We start from the raw sequence: 19,810 nt of genomic DNA on the forward strand, positions 1-19,810 counted from the left end.
AGAGGGATATGACAAGGAAAGGTAAAAAAACAAGCCATAGTCAGATCCAGGAGCCTCCGCATCAGTTTATGTTCTATATATTCTATAGGTGCATTGGTGAGTGCTGTTGAACACTGGAGTGCCGGAGAACATTAAGACAAGGGTCAAAAGGGATGGTAAACATTGTAATAAATAAATCAGACCTTCAACAGAGGGTGGCATCTTAATACAGCATGTCTGAGTATTGTGGGGAAAACTGATGACATCCGCAACTCTTTCCAGGAATATCTCGTGCTTAATGCTTCCCCTGACACAGGTCTGTTAAACTGGGATGCTTTCAAAGCCCACGTGAGAGGAACATATATTAGAGAGATCAACGTGGTCAAAACAAAAACTAAAGTCAAAGAGGCCCAGTTACAGGAATTGGTGACTCGTGCTGAACAAGAGGAGGTCGAAACCCGCGCACCTGATGCCCATCTAAAACTGCAACGAGAACAAGGCAACTACCGCAAATATTTAGAATCCATTAGCCAAAGGAAGTTACTGTTTCTGAAACATAATATATTTGAGCAGGGGGCTAGGACTGGGAAAATGTTGGCTCACTTGGCCAGAGCAGACTCCTCCCCCCCAATAATTCCATTGATTCGGTCCATGAATGGGGATGTCACTGATAACCCCAAAGACATCAGTGGTATTTTTGGGTCGTACTATGAGCACTTGTATAAATCCCAGCTGGGGCCATATAGACACCAACTGCCGCAATACTTAGCAGGAATTGAATTGCCGACTTTAAACCCTGATCAGAGAGCAGCATTGGACGCTGAGATCACGGTTGACGAGATAGAGCTAGCTGTTGGGGCATTCCCCAATGGAAAGTCACCAGGCAGAGACGGATTGCCCATCGAACTTTATAAAACCTATGCTGCAACTCTCACTCCCCAGTTACTAGCTGTCTACTCTGCAGCGCTAGATAGTGGAGAACTTTCCCCATCGATGAGAGAGGCATCAATAATTGTTCTCCCAAAACCTGGTAAGAATCCGCTGGAATGTGGCTCATACAGACCCATCTCGCATTTGAATTGTGACGCCAAAACTCTTGCTAAGATCTTAGCTCGGAGACTTATGCTGGCGATAGAAAGCATTATTATTATGCCTGGCAAAAGCACAGCTGTGAATCTACGGAGGCTATACACAAACTTGTCCACAAATCATGACAACACAGGAAATAGACTGTTGGTGGCCCTGGACATTGCTAAAGCCTTCGACACAGTTGAATGGGCATACCTGTGGCAGGTGATGGACAAAATGGGGATTGGTCCGAAATTCCTAGCTTATACCCAGCTGCTATATGCGAAACCTTCAGCACTGGTAACTGTCAACAGTATTTCCTCTCCTCACTTTGCTCTTACGCGGGGAACAAGACAAGGCTGCCCTCTATCCCCACTCCTATTTGCTATGGCAATCGAACCTCTAGCGCCGTTATAAGGAACGATCCAGATATAGTTGGTTGGAAACTTGGGCATATCCAGGAGAAAATTCAACTGTATGCGGATGACTCCCTTGTCTACCTGGCAGATAGCGGCAAATCATTGGAACGACTGACACAGGTTCTCACCACTTTCGGTAATTTTTGGGCCTAAAGGTCAATATATCCAAATCTAGTGTGCTTCCAGTAGATTCTGGACCTGAATCTAATGCTCTCCTTACTCCTGCACTGACTGTGGTCTCAAAATTTGAATACCTGGGGGTAGAGGTTTCACTACCAACGTCATCCTATTGGGACCTGAATGTGTCCCCGTTACTGGGCCAGGTGGAATCCAAATTTAAGCAATGGACCTCACTTCCACTTTCTCCACAAGGCAGAATTAGTCTGATAAAAATGACCATTCTCCCTAAGATCCTATATATACTATCACACTCTCCTATAGCCATCCCCTCAAACTATTTTCGAGCTTTGGATAAACTAATGGGACCCTTTATATGGGGAGCAGGACGACCCCAAATAAGACTTGGAATCCTAAAGAGATCGGCTTTGCATGGGGGTGCGGCTTTGCCGGACTTTGAGCTTTACTTTTTGGCTACCCAACTTGCTCACATCAAACCATGGATCACTGCGGACCCACGCTGCCTATCTGCCACTCTTTTGGAGTCGACCAGTAAACAGGGGATGCCAACTACGCAAAGATTGCTAAGGAATCAGACTGGTTGAAACACCAGTAAAGAACACCCCTTAATACTACTAGGTCAAAAAATGTGGCTACGCGCTCAATCTCTGTGCCTTACCCAAACGAAGCACCCTGACACCCCTATATGGAACAACCATCTACTCAAAGAATTCCAAAACATAGAATCCGCAGGGCCATGGTCTAGCAAAGGAATAACGACTATTAATCACATTATTTCTGACAATTCACTCAAGCCGTTTGTGGTACTCCAACAGGAGTTCGGAATTTCGGAATCTTCCTGGTTACTGTATGAACAGGTCAAACACGCATTTCTTGCTGACCCCTTTAAGTTGGGTAAAACCCCCTTTTGTAGAATATTAGAGCTGCAAGACAACCAACACTTAATTTCCAACTTATATGATGTGCTGAGATTTTGTAAACATGATAGACTTAAGGTGGCCATAGATGCAAAGATCCGCTCGTTTGGCAATGTTGCCAAATGAGCGGATCTTTCCCCGATATGCCATTAACAGGCATGGCTATATCGGGGGTAATCTGATCGTTCGGCCATTACGATGTGCCATGAGCTCCGGCGGGATCGGTTGGGTCAAAATCAAACCTTAGTCCCAATCTACTTGCAATCTGGCAACAAGATATTCTCACATTGACAGCCGAGGAATGGCAGGGTGCTCTGGAAGCCCCTAGATTTGTCTCGCCAAATGCTTATCATAAAATGATTCAGAGATACATAATTCATAGAGCATACTTCACACCCGTGCGGCTGAACAGAATGAATTCACAGCATCCACCAACTTGCACCCGTTGCAAGGTAAATACTGGCTCTTTTATACACATGTTGTGGGAATGCCCCAACCTGACTCTTTATTGGCGTGAGGTATTCAATACTATTTCGAATGCAGTATCGGTGGAAATACGGCCCACCCCAGAACTGGCTATACTAAACATAGGCGAAAGCTTCCAATACAACAAATATCAATTGATTACAATTAGGCAAAGTCTTTTCCAGGCCCACAGACAAATAACTATGGGATGTAAAAGTCCAGAGGCCCCGACTCACAAAGGTTGGTTGGAACAAATGAAGCTCTACATTGATAGGATGCACTATTTGTTCACCAAAAGAGCCTCCTCTGAAAAATTTGACTTAATATGGGGAAACTGGCCCTCTTCCTAGTAGATATGTAGGCACGAAAAGGCTCTTTACCCTCTAAAACCCCCAATGTGAGAGGTTACGTATCACAGACTCCCATTTTAGTTGATTGATGATGTTTTATCTTGTTGTATCTGTTTCACACGTTATATGAACGATGATATCGGTATGACATGCGATTGACAACAGGCTAAATTAGTTTCGCAAACTGAAGGTACCTTACAAAATGTTTAATACCATAAATACAATGTCGGTATGTACAACTGTATGTCATGTTCAATCTTTGCAATAAAGGTTATGCTGTTAAAAAAAACATTGTAATAAATATGTATAAATATACAGAAATCAAGTACCGTGTGGCAAGAGACACAGAAGGAAGAAGTTCCCTGCTGAATATTTCTGATTGCCACAACATGAGTCCTATCTATGGTTATTGCCCCCTCTTGCTTTCTAAAGTACTTGCAATAATGTTTTTATTTATTAAACAATCCAAGACGGGTGAAATCTTTGATGTCCTCCAACTGAACTTGTAATACAAATCACAGCACTCTCCTCTTGGGATTATCTGCGGTACTTGAACTGTCATTAGTCTTCAGTTACCACCCCATGGCCATAGAGCTGACGGGTTCAATTTTCGGCTGCACCTGGAGGATTATGATCGGGAGAGCCCTGATGCACATGAATGCTGCTATGCTTACAGCTTGTGTGTTCCTGCTGGCACATATTTATGTAAGTTACCAATGCAGATGGCCATACCCCTAAACAACTACCCTCTCCTCTCTTTTTTTTTTAATTGCTTTAGTGAATAGTATGAAAAGTATCTCCCCAACAGACCTGAGCCACTGGCCAAAATAAGACAAATAACAAAATATAATTCCTGTGCTGCAACTGAAATGTCCCAGTCACTATTAAAGTTTAATATTGACATGGCAACATTTTGTGAGGAGATGAATGGCGCACAAAGCCAAAATATTGGTACAACCAAAAAAAAAAAAAAGTGTGAGGAAAAATGAAGGCGACAATGAATAAATATTCTCAGGGGACAAGGTATCTGTCGGACATGTCCTATTAAATATTTTATATTTTTTTATTTACTGATCCTTTATTATTTTTGGAGGAACTCACAATCATTGGAATGTTTTTATGGCAACATTTCCCTCATGCTTGTAACCATCAAGCCTGTAAAGAGCCATTCCTCTGGGACAATTCCGTGGGAAACTTCACCTCTGCATGAAAATCCCATTGCACAAATGCTCTGTCAAAGCAACACATGAAGAGCCAGTGCTTATAGCCCGATGAGCCATGAATACAATGAATATAAGGTGAGCTCCATTTGTACTTGTGTGGCCAGTCAGCACAGTGGGTGCCTCAGCACTTAATAGCTGCAGCCACAGAATAAGGACAGCTCACACTGCAGCAGAACCCTGTGACTTTTGAGTGACACCACAACTCTCACCCCTTGAAATTATTGCTGCCCTACAGTTTCTATTTCTTACAAGGGGTATCGGGAGCGCGCACCGGGACACTGGCTCGGTGTGCTCGCCCCCTCTTTACATCACACTCTATTTGCGCGCTCCTGCACCCTTTGGGGCGGGGCCACTGACGGCGGTAGGCGGAGCCGCTAGGGAGCAGTTCAGAAGAGGCAGCCAGAGAGGGCGGAGATATACATACCGTACTAAGTACCGCCCCTTTTGCTCGTGTCCGTGCTAAAATAGGAGCCTGTGCTTTGGATGTGGGGGAGAGCTGCCGAGGAATAGGGGATTTACCATATCTAAGCGGGGCGTCTGGCTTTAAATCACCCCACGACTAGCTCTAAGCATTTACCTACACAGGTGCCTTGGGGTCCGGGGTGACTGTGGATGTGTGTCCGGACCCCGAAGAGGTGTGAAAAGAAGCCCCCCCCCCGTCTCAGGGAGACAGTTGAAGGAGGAAGAAGAAGAGGAGGTCAGGAAGAAGAACTGGGTTCGTGTGTTGCACCCACACTTTGTTCAGCACCGAGATTGGGGCAGGTAATGATGTGTCTGTGCTTCCATTGAAATCCTTGCTCTTACACACACAACTGTCTGTACAAAGGGCACAACAGGATGTGTAGGTGTTCCATGTGCCCATGTATCCAGTGTATAGATGGGACTGTGTGAGTGACCCCTAACCTATGTACAAATGTAAATCTGCTCTCATGCTGTTGTGCAGCTGCCATCCCACCAGCCTGGCTTGCACTTTCACATACAGATGTGCTGTACATTGGGATCCATGTCACACACACGCCAAGCTTTTCTCTATGGACATAATAGAATCCTCTCTGCATACAGTCAGTCGTAGTTGTCCAGCCTGCAGCCCTCCAGCTGCGCTATCACTACAACTCCCAGCATTCCCTAGCGCGCCTCGGCTGGAGGGTTTTCTTGCAACTATAGTGAAACAAAAGCAAGAGGGTTGACCGTTGTAAAGCAGCCCCAGATGAGGACATATGGAAAACACAATGCATGTTATATATATATATAAGAATTAAATAGGGACCCGCACTCCAATGTTGCGTGAAGAAAAAAGGTTTTTATTTCAACTTGTGCATCCAAAAATAAAAACCTTTTTTCTTCACGCAACATTGGAGTGCGGGTCCCTATTTAATTCTTGAATGCTAAAGCTTTGACCCAGCACCCTCAGCGAATCCAAGACTGGATTAGAGTGCGAGCGTTTGTCAATATATATATATATATAAGCGGCAGTGTTCCTAGGAGCTTGCACTCTTTTGCAGTTTTGTGTACATCTTGCCCAATTATGTATTCAGAAATGGCGCATTCACATTAGGATTTTTTTTCCTGCGTAAGTTATAGTTGGAATTCGCACATTATTTGAGGCAGTTTATGAGCATTTTCGGTAGTGTAGCTCGGCGTTGGCTCAACCGATTGCATGTAGTTGGCTCATTATCCAGCATAGCACATGTGCAGGGGCTGGACTTAACTGAAATGGTGATGTCATGTGAAAAAGTCTCTTGAACCCACGAGCCTGCTGGGGGCTATGAACATGGCTTAGAGTGCTACATCTGGTATATGGGCTTCCAGTTGATGTAGCTTATACATACAATTTGTTAATCTGTATTTTGTTCTTGTTCACTCATCTAATACGTATATAGGTACAATACTGACAATGTAACCAGTATCGGATTGATTAAAACATTGTATTTTTGTTGACTCTTAAATAGTAATTCCCTTCTAAAAGAAGGGACTGTTACCTTCCTAGTTCAGAAGCAGAAACAGTGTACATTATTTTGAATTCTCTTGCTTTACTTGTTCATCTTGCAGGTGAGAAAAGTTCATATAAACCTTTTTTCACCTTTCCCTGTTCTCAACCCTACACTAGTATTGAATGGAACTGTGGTTTAATGTAGCCATGTGCTCAAACATTCACTTTTTGGAAAGGTTACCAAATGAGTGTATCTTTACCTGATTTGGGGAACTCTGGTAGTGGCCCAAATAAATTAGATTGTTTTTCTTTCTGGGCTAACAATAGAATCTTGTATTTGTCTAACAATAGAATCACCATAGGCACATATATAGACACTTAAAATGCAGTCCTTTCAGCTGGTGGGATTTTAAAGATGAGCAGTAGATAAATGACCGATCCCCAGCCCATTATTGGCCTGGAGTGATAAAATCAGAAGACCGTGTAGGCTTAGTAGTGGTCAACTTAAGAGCTTAAAGAGTGTTTTTAAAAAAAGCATGGTCCAGAGTAAATGAAACCCTACTGAAAATAATGGAACACACACTATAGCAATTCTCACTGGACGTTTGCGAACCAACATCCACCACAATACACCAGTATTTGTGTTTTTCAGCAGAAACCCCAATACGCTAATGAAACAACATTATTGAGCTCTATGGGAAATACACTTCACTGAATTACGTCTTGTATTTTCAATAGGATGGCCAAACTCTTGCGAGATGGATTGCGATATACATATTTGCGGCGTTGTTTGCTGGTGCTGTAATTACGCTGCGTATTGACGATCAGTCCAGCTACATTTTGCGTGTAAATTGCTTTCCGCTTGGCTTTTTTTTCACAAAAGTTTAATAAAATGCTTCAGAGTGGAATAGTGGGGAATGAGAAAATAACAGAAATTAAAAGAAAACTACAAGCTGAAAAAAAATCACAGTATCATGTACATGTGGTTTCATTGGCGTATTTACGTTCGACTGCTCCGGTTTTTCAAAATGCCCCTTGTGACTTTGCCCTAAAGCTTATAGACATAGGTCATGGATAGGCAATTCTCCACTGTATCTCCAGCTGCAGCATTCATGCCTATTATAGGTATGGGAATTGTTATATAGAATGCATGGGACCTGGGGTTTCCAGGTAAGGGATATTTCTGTCATTTGGATCTCCATACTTTATTGGGCAGATTTATCATGGGTCGAATAGTAAATTAGAATTTTTGAGTGCAAAATTCATACATTCAAATTTGAATCCCTTTTTGAATGTAAATTTGAATGTGAGATTTATCACACCTCCACCATGGAAACAGTCCTAATTTGAATATTCGCCACCTAAAACCTGCCGAGTTTATGTACAAGTCAATGGCAGAGGTCTTTTGAGCCATTTGGAGATGTTGAAAGCCTTCCTGACATTCAAGTTTTTATTTCAGGAGAAAATACAATTCGATCGAATGTTAGACATTCACATTTTTTCTTAAATAACCTCCCAGTCAAATTTTGAGTATATTCGAATAAAAAATTCACATGAATTAGAATTTTCGACCTTTGATAAATGGGCCTTCTCGACTACTAAAATATGGGACCTGTTATCTAGAATGCTCGGGACCTGGGGTTTCTGGAAAAGGGCTCTTTCCTTAATTTGGATCTTTGAAACTTTAAAACTACTAAAAAAAAATTTAAATATTAAACCCAATAGGATTGTTGTGCCTCCAATAAGGATTGATTATATCTTAGGTAGTATTTTATTATTATAAAGATAAATCATTTTTAAAAATTTGAACTACTTTATTAAACTGATGTCTATGGGAGATGGCTTTCCGTAATTTGGAGCTTTCCAGATAATGGACATATGTCTTTACTCTATAATGTGTAAATTAAACTAATTTATAAGGCCTGTAATTGCACAATATACATGTACAGTAAATGCATATGCACAATATATTTTTTTATTTTCTGCATTAAAGATGGTGGTTGATTTGTAATCCCATGATAGGCGTAACAAGTAAAGACCTTATGCTCAATGGTTTAGTAAACCAACATTAGAAGAAATACACATGTCACATGGCACCTTTTTATGAGTGTGGTTATACATTCATATATACACAATTTTCTTACCTGAGATAACCACATTTGATCAAATTAAACGTGCTGTAACTAAAGAGTCCCCTTTACACTCTCCATTGTAGGAAATGTTTTTTTTCCTTTCACCCCCTCAAATGTAGTATCTGCAAGCAAATAGCAGATACTATTTTTAGATATTTTTTTTTGCAATATAATACAGGTAATTTGTCCATGATAAGCACATATTTTGTGCAACAGTTTGCTCTTTGCTTGTAAATACTGACAGATTAGATGCATTTTCTGTGTGCAGACCTGCTCAATTAAATTACATCTGTTTTGGCCATTCAGAATGTTCCATGCTTGAGTCCTGTACCACACACATACAAATTCCTAGAGCTCAGGAGCAAGTGGATCATTCCAGTAATCATAGAAACTGACTGCTTGCTGTAATTATTTACACTACCAACCTCTGTTTCTGCTGGTGACACCTGCTAACACTTTGTGACATTACTTTGTTTGTTTTTAATTAGCGAATCTACATAGATATTTACCATCTATATAGATATAGATATATACATAGAGCCATGTCTTTTCTATACTTTATAATTATTGGTATAGTCTGGAATATGGTCATTTCAAATTGAAGGTAGTACAGGTATGGGATGTGTTATCCTGAAACCTGTTATCCAGAAAGTTCTGAATTACGGGAAGGTAGTCTCCCATTTTCAGTAAATAATTATTTTTCTCTGTAACAAACAAAATGGTACTTTTTACTTGATGCCAATTAAGATATGATTAATCCTTATAAGAGGCAAAATAATCCTATTTGGCTTATTTAATGTTTTAATTATTTGTGTAATGTATGAAGATTCAAATTACGGAAAAATCCCTTATCCAGGAAACCCCTGGTCCAGAGCATTCTGGACAATAGGTTCCATACCTAAACACAAAGCCCATACATTTCATCCTTCATAGTGATTTTTTTGTTTTAATAAAGACATATTTTCGATAGCACTGTAAGGTATTGGGTTCATAAAATAAACCAAACACATTATCTATTAACTTTGAGCAGATCAATCAGGTTAACATTAATCTTCCTGCAGTAAATTGATGAGAGTTAATTGCTCATTGGCAGCTGTGGGTTACTGCACCAGTTATGTTTACCTTATGTCAATAAATGGGCACTTACTTGAGCTTCTTATGATATTTTTGGGGGAGAAAACCCCAATTACAGTCTAATGCTATCTTTTTAGTATACAAGTATGGGACCTGTTATCCAGAATGCTCGGAACCTGGGGGATTCCGGATAATGGATCTTCCTGTAATTTGGATCTTCATACCTTAAACCTATTAGAAAATCATTCAAAGGCTGGTTTTGCTTCCAATAAGGATTAATTACAGTAAGCTTCAGCATAATGAAATAAGAAGTTTTCTAAATGTAACCAATTATACATTCTGTACCGTTTTTAAAATAATCAAGTTTATCTTCACTATCCCTATTTCAATGCAGGATGCTGGGTTGCAGGTCACAATTGAGCATGTACTGTTACTGTTTGCAGGTTGTTTCTTGGAGGACTCTGGAAGTTAAAGGAGAAGGAAAGGTACCAAGGCAGTTTATTGCCAATAAATTGGCCACAACAGTGCTAGTTAAAACTCAATTTTTATTCTTTAGAATACTATACCTGAGTAAACATCTCTAGACACTGTTTAGGATAGCAGCTGCCATATTAGCTTGCTGTAACATCACTTCCTGCCTGAGTCTCTGCTTGCTCATAGCTCGTATATCACAGCAGGGAGGGGAGAAGGGAAAGGGGGAGAAGAGCAAACTGAGCATGCTCAAGCCCAATCCCTGGAGGTTTATGCTGAAAACAGGAAGTCTGATACAGAAGCCCATGAGTACACAATAGAAGGAAAGAAATGCTGTGTTTCTTTCGACAGAGGACTCAGAGCAGCATTACTTCGAGGGTTTACTTTTGTATATATATAACTTTCTGATAAAGCTTACTTAATTTTATCCTTTCCTTCTCCATTAAGTTATAGCAAAGGGGCAATGCACGGACTGAGGGTCTCTCCTTAGCTGTATTGTTTCCACTGATGTCAATACAGTTTACATTCTGTACAGTGTCTAAGGGTCTCTCCTTAGCTGTATTGTTTCCACTGATGTCAATACAGTTTACATTCTGTACAGTGTCTAAGGGTCTCTCCTTAGCTGTATTGTTTCCACTGATGTCAATACAGTTTACATTCTGTACAGTGAAAATATCCATTTCCTCTTTCCAGTGTGCACATGCATAGAAGGATGTGCTCACTTTATTTATATGAAACCGACATGGTGCTTGCAAACACACAGCAGATTGTTAGACTAGGAAAGGAGGTAGTAATTATTCGCAACCAATAAATGGATAAATCACACTTGAGCTCTGAGATCATGTTCTTCGGAGGTTCATTGTTTAGTTTGGTTACACTATCACACCAAGTGTAATGGCCTCGCTGTCTGTGAACTGCTGGAGGGGATTAGAGCCAAGGCAGTAGGCATGATCTCATTCTCATCAGATTGTAACAATGAACATCACAACTGTGCAGTGGTGAGAAAAAACAAGATGTGAACGAATTGCCGTGGACACCGAGAGCAAAAAATAGGCTGATGTGCTCTCTGTAGGTCACACGCACGAGCCAGATTATTATCATTATTCATAAAGCAATTGTTTTTGTGTTGTGGCGACAGATAAGTAGTATTTGCCAGAATTGTGGCCAAGATTGCCACAGAAGCAAGGTTTTTAGTAGTGAAAGCAATACAAACACTGCCAGGCTACCTTAATTATTAAAGCAATGTATATTGCCTTTTTTAATGGATGGCATGACACCTATTCCCTTCATTTCTTTTGGCATGGACTCGCAACACAAACCCATTTTTGCCATGGAGACCTAATATAATGACAATATTTTGGTTGCCTGACGTACACTGAAAATCATTAAAAATTTGTTTTACTCTAGGATTTATTTAAATATTTTGGTCCCAAACACACTCCTTATGACTTGTGTAGTGTCCCTTTAAAGAAACAAATACACCAAAAAATGAGTGTTTTAAAGGAAAACTATACCCCCAAAATGAATACTTAACCAACAGATAGTTTATATCATATTAAGTGGAATATTAAATAATATTATCAAACTGGAATATATATTTAATTAAATCTTGCCCTTTTACATCTCTTGCCTTGAGCCACCATTTTGTGATGATCTGTGTGCTGCCTCAGATTTACCTGACCAGAAATACTGCAAATCTAACTGTAACAGGAAGAAGTGTTGAAGCAAAAGACACAACTCTGTCTGTTAATTGGCTGATGTGACCTAAGAAATATAGTTTGTTTGGTTTGTGTGTGTGCACAGTGAATTGTACTATCCCAGGGGGCGGCCCTTATTTTTTAAAATGGCAATTTTCTATTTATGATTACCCAATGGCACATACTACTAGAATTCTATATTATTATGAAAATGGTTTATTTACATGAGGTTTTATATACGAGCTGTTTTATGCAATATCGTTTTATAGACACCTACATTGTTTGGGGGGTATAGTTTTCCTTTAAAGAAATAAACATATCATGTACTGTTGCAATGCTCTGGTAATACTGGAGTGTTTGCTTCAGAAACACAACTGTTATTTGTTAGCAAGCTTCTGTGTAGCCATGGGGACAGCCATTCAAGCACAGGATACACAGTAGATAACAGATAAGTTCTGAAGAATCCCATTGTATACTACAGGGCATATCTGTTATCTGCTGTGTATCCTGTGCCTTTTCAACTTTGAATGGCTGCCCCCATGACTACACAGCAGCTTGTTTATATAAACTATAATAGAGTTTTTGATACAAACACACCAGTTTTACCAGTGCTGTTCAATACAAGGTAAGTCCATAATTATTTGGACAGAGGCAACATTTTTTCTAATTTTGGTTCTGTACATTACCACAATGGATTTTAAATGAAGATGCAGTTGAACTGCAGACTTTTATCTTTAATTCAGTGGGTTGAACAAAAAGATTGCATAAAAAATGAGGAACTAAAGCCTTTTTTAACACAATCACTTCTTTTCAGGGGCTCAAAAGTAATTGGACAAATTAAAAAACTGAAAATAAAATGTTTATTTCTAATACTTGGTTGAAACCCCTTTTCTGGCAATGGCAGCCTGAAGTCTTGAACTCACGGACATTATCAGATTCTGGGTTTCCTCCTTTTTAATGCTCTGCCAGGCCTTTTCTGCAGCGGCTTTCAGTTGCTCTTTGTTTGTGGGCCTTTCTGTCAGAAGTCTGTCAAGTGAAATGCATGCTCAATTGGGTTCAGATCAGGTGACTGACTTGGCCATTCAAGAATATTGCACTTCTTTGCTTTAAAATACTTCTGGCTTGCTTTGACTGTATGTTTTCGGTCATTGTCCATCTGTATTATGAAACGCCTCCCAATCAATTTGACTGCATTTAGCTGGAGCAGGCAGTATGTCTCTGAACATCTCAGAATTCATTTGGCTGCTTCTGTCCTGTGTCACATCATGGATAAACACTAGTGTCCCAGTACCACTGGCAGCCATGCACGCCCAAGCCATAACACTGCCTCCGCCATGTTTTATAGAGATGTGGTATGCTTTGGATCATGAGCTGTTTCACGCCTCCTCCATACTTTTTTTTTTTTTTTTTGCCATCATTCTGGTAGAGGTTGATCTTGGTTTCATCTGTCCAAAGAATGTTTTTCCAGAACTATGCTGGCTTTTTTAGATGTTTTTTTTTTTAGCAAAGTCCAATCTAGCCTTTCTATTCTTATGAGTGGCTTGCACCTTGCAGTGTACCCTCTGTTTTTGCTTTCATTCAGTCTTCTCTTTATGGTAGACTTGGATATCGATACGCCTACCTCCTGGAGTGTTGTTCACTTGTTTGGCTGTTGTGAAGCAGTTCTCTACAGTATGGAAATGATCCTGAGATCATCCCTCACTGTTGTCTTCCATGGACGTCCAGGTCTTTTTGCGTTGCTGAGTTCACCAGTGCTTTCTTTCTTTCTCAGAATGTAACAAACTGTAGAGTTTGCCACTCCTAATATTGTAGCAATTTCTGGGATGGGTTTTTTTCTGTTTTTGCAGCTTAATGATGGCTTGTTTCATCTGCATGGAGAGCTCCTTTGACCGCATGTTGTCTATTCACAGCAAAATCTTCCACATACAAGCACCCCCCCCCCCATCAAATGAACTCCAGGGCTTTTATCTGCTTCATTGATAATGGCGGAACGAAGGAATTGCCCACACCTGCCCATGAAATAGCCTTTGAGTCAATTGTCCAATTGCTTTTGAACACCTGAAATGAAGTGATTGTTTTAAAAAAATGCTTTAGTTCCTCACATTTTTATGCAATCTTTTTGTTCAAACCAATGAATTAAAGCTGAATGTCTGCAGTTCAACTGCATCTGAGTTGTTTCATTTAAAATTCATTGTGGTAATGTACAGAACCAAAGTTAGAAAAAAAGTTGTCTCTGTCCAAATATTTATGGACCTAACTGTATTTACATTGATTTAAAATACTTTAATTTTTTGGTGTTACATACCTCCCAACTGTCCCGTTTTTCATGGGACAGCCCGCAGTTTCGGGTTTGTTACTGAAATGTGCCGACTTTCTCTTTGATCTCTTGAACTGAACTGCCAGAAAAATATATAACGTTTCAAACTTAATAGCTTTTGGCAAAGAGCCCAGAATAGACACCTAGATACTTTTGTAACAATTTAAGATAAGCAAAGAAGCAATTGTAACAATTTAAGATTAACAGGTCTCTTGAGGAAACTGTGATTTGCAGCTTGAAGGGCAATTCACCTTCATTAGCAAAACTGTAATAACACATAAAAACCACAGACTGCCCAGAACTCGAGCAACTTTTGTTTGTTTCCCTGTGGAGGAGCTGGCAACCGTGTAGAGATTTTTATCCGTAGACCCAGTGCAGTCTGCATATTCTGATTATTAATCAGTCTTGCTGTATCAGCTTCTATGGCAGATATCATTTGACTTGTGCTGTTTTGATAATTTATGACGATCCCTGAGCATGTGCGTAGTCTTGGTATGGCAGAGATGTTTAACATAGTTACACAATGACAGCCCCCTGCGGCCAACTTTAAAAGCATAAATCATTTGTTTTATTAGGCTTCTGGTGCAGTAAGTTCATGTTTATATTTAGTATACAAAATACAGCATTTCTAGCATTATTCTATTTTAGACTTTAGTTCCCCTTTAAGTACAGTATGCCATGCCAAAAATTTACCTTAGAATTAGTATTTTATATGAACTGTTTATGTAACATAGTAAGTTAGGTTGAAAGAAGACACACGTCCATCAAGTTCAACCTTTGAACTCTATTTTAACTTGCCTAACCAACTGCTAGTATGTGGCATTGTATGCTTAGTGTTTTTTGTTTCAGGTTCATCAGCTCCTTCTAATGATTTGATTACTTGCATTGGTTAATTTTACATCAGCATAATATCCCCAGTTTTTGTAACTTGTGTCTTAAATGATCATGGAAGTCTTTGGTGCCTTCTAATATATATTAATATAATTATAAAATTTACCATTGGGGAACAAGTTTTTCTTCTAATTTCTTTCCCAACCCCTCAGAAACCACATGGTTTTAATACTAGTTTTACTTCCTTTTTATTTCTTTTTCAGATTTAGTCAGTGCCATTTTATATTAATTTTAATATAAATAAATTTGTGGAAAAAGTATTTTTTTTTAGTTTGACAAATATGCTCCTTGGAGGCTTATTTTATTACAGGTTGGCTTTTGGTGGTTTTAGAGGTTTTTGAAACCACGACTAAACTCACAAACTCAAAAACCATTTAAGTTATATGATTATAAAAAGTGCAAACGTAAAAAAAAAGCGCTGAACGCTGAGGTAAAAAATACCAAAAACTCTAAAAATTTGAGTTTTTCAGACAATTTGTAGGGAAAAAAAAATCAGAAAACCTCTAAAAGTCAGAATTGATTTAAAAGGGTCCAATAGGAATAGCACAGCTCATATTGACTTCTACAGGACTTCGACAACTTTTTTATTTGGCGTTGTTTTGCCGTAGAGGTTTCCATGGTTATTACACTTTATAAAACTCACATTTTTAGAAATCGAAAACAAATTTTTCATGAGTCGTGTAAAAAAAAAATCGCAATTTGACTGCATCTTACAGTCGTGTCGCGTCGGATCAATACTGCCGCACCATGCAACATTTCTATTTCTTACCTTATTTTCTGTCGCCTGCGTTTTGGCGTCTAGTTCTACCCATATTCATCTGACGTATGGATGTTCTAGGGATTCCAAGTGATTGCTGTTTCAATTTCCAGCAGTTTTTCTCCTGCGGAGCTATAAACTGCCCTGGACATGATATGTGTGCCAATGCTTTCATTTATTTAGCCCCTACTGACCAACTATCTTGCAACTACTTAACATGCCTCCTGAAATGATAAATGTGAAATTCTGTAACCTAAGATCAATCAAGAGGCTTATGGCTTCACAATGCACCCCCCCCCCCCCTTGTTAGCAGTAGTTGATAAATACATTGCCTCTCTGTCCACCTGGAATTCTCATATTAAGCAATAAATATCATGTTTTCATGTCTTGTTTTATTTTACGCATAAGAGGTCTGAGAAAATAGTTGTCTTTCCTTTGATCTGTGAATGGTGACTGTTTTGACAGATTCCGACAAGATGAATTGTTTTCTCAAATCCTTTGGATCCTTGGTTCTTACTAAAAGCTTCTATCTTAAGCACTGGCATTCGGTTTTTATTATGAAGAGATTAAATTGTGTCTAAATAGTATAAATGATTGAAAAACTAGGAAAGCAGCCCCATTAAAATGTATTTTACTTTTGCTATACAATTTCCATTTGAAAATCAATTTAGGGAATAATTCATGTTTGTTTTGGCTCTTTGTAGAATAAACTCAAAGTGATTCTATATTGCATAAAGAAGTGTGACGTACTGAATATGTAAAAGATATCATATCTAGTGTGTGCAATAGAAAAGGTCTGTGACCTTAGATTTCCTTGCACTAGATTAGGTGACCAAAGGCTCCTGTAAAAGAAACACCTAATTGTAATATTATGCAATATATTCCATAACCAGCCATTTCTTATTGGCATTGATCAGAAAAACTTTTTTTTCTTTAATTCTTTATTGAAATGCTGTTTATATCTTTACAGGAAAAAATTAAAATTGAAAATTAAATAATTAAATTAAACAAATAGCAATATGGTAATACAATGATGTTAGATTCCTCTAAGAAAAAAACATTTTAACATTCTGTGTCCCTTGCATTGCATGTAGCAAAACTGTATATACAGTGCTGTACATTAGTAGACATGGGGGCAAACATTGCAACATATAAAAATAAATGCATAAAAAGATTAGTTGCACATGTTAAAGTCATGCACACTCTACGCAGCATTGTAAGTACCAAATATAGGGTTTATACATTGAATTAGCATTTTTTCAATTTCTCTAATCTTGAAGGTGATGCCTGGTTACTAGGATCAGCTGTCCTAGCAACAATAAAGCACAATGTGAGATGTGTATTATAAATATCATTGGTTTCTATTCTTTTCAGTTCCCATGTTAGTCATTCTATATGCTATTATACAGACTTCTGCCTAACAGGTTATTTTCGAGCAGCAACATACAGAGACGTTGAATGGCACCTGATAAAATTGACCCTGGTTGTGTTTTGTGAATGTGATAGGGATCTTACATTTTACATTTCATTGAGGCAGGGGGTATTCTGAATGACTAACAATCTCTGTAAGGGGAATGTTATTTATACAGACAATAAAGCCCACTACCTTGTGTGTATGCATTGACGGGAACGGTATCAGGGTTGGACCCTCTACAGGGGCCGCCGCCACCTGCCCTACCTGCTCCATTGAGCAAGCGTAAATGAAACCTATCTTCAGTGCGTCGGGGGAGAGAGATCAGTGGCCTGGGGCGATTGCATACCACCCGGCGGGTCTGGCCGACCCTGAACAGTATCTACCTATCGAGAAAAAGCTGTGTACAATATAACCCTAAAGCACTGCATCCCCTCTTTCTGTATATAATGACCTCTAATGTACTTGTAAAGCATAATCATGTCCCCTTTTCAAGTGTCTTTTTTTTCCCCCCAGAGAAAACAACCCCAACCTTGACAGTCTACCTAATTTAATTCTTCCATCCCTCTAAACCAGTTTAGTTGCACATCTTTGCACTCTCTCCACCTCATTTATATACAGATGTTTGTCAGGCTGGTGGTCTGGAGGGCGGGCAATAAATGACTGGTGGTCTGGAGGGGAGCTTAAATCAGTCTGTATATGGCCAGCTTTCGGGGCATATGTTTATATAACTGCACAAATGACAAGAAAGTGGCTTAAAATTAATGATGTATTTTTAAAGCTGTGTTGTTTTCCGTAGTTGTGCATTATGTAACATAAGCGCTAATCATGGCATTTATGAATGCCTAATTATAAGTGCATACTTAATTTTACCCAACTGTAAAGACTTAATTTAGCTATCGCTTTAAACCATTCAAACCTGTTGTAACTGTATTCAATGGCACATTGTTATTTTAGTCAATGGCACAAGTACAGGCAAACGAAATTCTGGTGTAAAAGGTTAATGTCACTTTCTGCACTTTTACACAATGCCACTCGGAACATCGCGGACCTAAACAGGGAGACGTGTTATGCCTGATTTTAATTACAAAAATGTGAGTGTAACCACATGCCACTTTCTGCACTTTTACACAATGCTACACACATACCTCCCAACATTTTGGAAATAAAAAGAGGGACAAAAATGTCGCGCTGTTTAGGTCCGTGATGTTCTGAGTGGCCTGGTGGGTTTGTGGTTTGGGCTCCGACTCGCTTTGCCTTCACACACCGCTAGCTACTTCCTGGATGCTAAGCGACGAAACGCGCAAGGCATAGGCGGCTGACGTCATACTGTATCCAAGCGTCCAGGAAGTATCTAGCGTTGTGTGAAGGCAACGCGAGCCCAAATCACAAACCCCCAAGGCCACTCGGAACATCGCAGACCTAAACGTTATGCCTGATTTTAATTACAAAAATGTGAGTGTAACCACATGTCACTTTCTGCACTTTTACACAATGCTACACACACACCTCCCAACATTTTGGAAATAAAAGAGGGACAAAAATGTTGGCGCGCATTGATTTTTTTTGACAACGCCCGTTTTGTGGCCACCTAATTACCATAGAAATCCAAAGTTTAAAAGGTCAGCGCTAAATGAAGCTCAGGGGAAGAAGTAGGATGAAAAAGGGAAAAAATGGGAATTTTATAGTGTAGTATTTACTTGTGAATACTCTCATATATTCCCAAATATACCTTTAGTGCAGTTACCCTTTCACCACGTGTGGGTGTTTGAGTGGGTACTTACAAACGTTTAACTTTAACATGTGTGCATCAAAACTTGCAGAAATGGAGCTGCAGAATATCCTCTTGCTAGAAGAAGTTAACCAAAAACTGAAAGTGTCTTAAAGGAATGACATTATACTGTACTGTTGCCCTGCACTGGTAAAACTGGTGTATTTGCTTCAGAAACACAATCATTGTTTATATCAGGGGTCTCCAACCATCGGCCACAGACCGGTAGTGGGCTGTGGGCTCTAATAGTGAGCTCTAATACATCTTCTAGGCAAAAGGAGCCTCCGTATAAAATATAATGGATCAATCTGACACCCAGCTACTGCATGGAGACAGAATGAGGAGATACAGAAGCTAAGAGAGGGATAGTGATGATAAACTTTATTATTTCAGAAACAGTACAGAATGTTTAATTGATTATATTTAGAAAGTTTCTTATTTCAGTATTATGAAGTTAATATAAAATTTTCATTTTCACCATAGTCTCTGAATGGAGATGGAAGCAAAGGCGGCCTTAAGTCTACTAGAAAATTATGAAAACATTAAATAAACCCAATAATCTGATTTTGCTTCCGATAAGGATTAATTATATCTTTGTTTGAATCAAGTATAAGCTACTGTTTTATCACTACAGCGGAAAAGGAAATAGTTTTTAAAAATTTGGATTATTTGATTATAATGAAGTCTATGGGAGACAGCCATTCCGTAATTCTGAGCTTTCTGGATAACAGGTTACCGGATAATGGATCCCATACCCATACTATGTAAATGTTTATTATATAAACTAAGTACCGTATATG

The 19,810-nt window shown here is 39.2% G+C and overlaps 1 protein-coding gene across 1 annotated transcript in view; it reads left to right on the top strand.

Annotated features, from left to right (window-relative positions):
• The first annotated feature begins 5,011 nt into the window (after nt 1-5,011).
• The window catches only part of ube2e2.S (ubiquitin conjugating enzyme E2E 2 S homeolog), a 138,182-nt gene continuing 123,383 nt past the window's right edge, over nt 5,012-19,810 (top strand). The window contains 1 exon segment of the mRNA NM_001094579.1: nt 5,012-5,321. The gene's annotated coding sequence lies outside the window, so the exon portion shown is untranslated.

This window comes from Xenopus laevis, chromosome 6S, assembly GCF_017654675.1.
Source record: "Xenopus laevis strain J_2021 chromosome 6S, Xenopus_laevis_v10.1, whole genome shotgun sequence".
NCBI classification, from domain to species: Eukaryota; Metazoa; Chordata; class Amphibia; order Anura; family Pipidae; genus Xenopus; species Xenopus laevis.